The sequence below is a fragment of the Arachis duranensis genome, chromosome 2, assembly GCF_000817695.3.
Source record: "Arachis duranensis cultivar V14167 chromosome 2, aradu.V14167.gnm2.J7QH, whole genome shotgun sequence".
Lineage (NCBI taxonomy): Eukaryota > Viridiplantae > Streptophyta > Magnoliopsida > Fabales > Fabaceae > Arachis > Arachis duranensis.
In genome coordinates, this window is record NC_029773.3 from 43,692,350 (window position 1) to 43,693,043 (window position 694).

General features: G+C 39.9%; 1 non-coding gene across 1 annotated transcript; it reads right to left on the minus strand.

The window, feature by feature from the left end:
- Positions 1-62: 62 nt before the first annotated feature.
- LOC127745357 (small nucleolar RNA R71) lies at positions 63-170 on the minus strand. The gene has a single exon (XR_008006554.1). It is a non-coding gene; the product is annotated as a small nucleolar RNA R71 (small nucleolar RNA).
- Positions 171-694: the final 524 nt, after the last annotated feature.

Here is a 694-nt window from a genome sequence, read left to right on the forward strand (position 1 = left end):
ACTCTTGGGAAAAGCTAGTCAATGCCTTCTTGGCAAAGTTCTTTCCACCTCAAAAATTGAGTAAGCTTAGAGTGGAAGTCCAAACCTTCAGACAGAAGGAAGGAGAATCCCTCTATGAAGCTTGGGAAAGATACAAACAATTGATCAGAAAGTGTCCCACTGATATGCTTTCTGAATGGAGCATCATAGGCATTTTCTATGATGGTCTCTCTGAACTATCCAAGATGTCTTTGGATAGCTCTTCTGGAGGATCTCTTCATCTGAAGAAGACGCTTACTGAAGCTCAAGAACTGATTAAAATGGTTGCAAATAACCAATTCATGTACACTTCTGAAAGAAATCCTGTGAACAATGGGACTAGTCAGAAGAAAGGAGTTCTTGAGATTGACACTCTGAATGCCATTTTGGCTCAGAACAAAATATTGACTCAACAAGTCAATATGATTTCTCAAAGTCTGTCTGGAATGCAGGATGCACCAAGCAGTACTAAGGAAGCTTCATCTGAGGAAGAAGCTTATGATCCTGAGAACCCTTCAATAGAAGAGGTGAATTACATGGGAGAACCCTATGGAAACACCTACAATCCTTCATGGGGGAATCATCCAAATCTTTTATGGAAGGATCAACAGAGACCTCAATAAGGTTTCAACAATAATAATGGTGGAAGAAACAGGTTTAGCAATAGCAAGCCTTT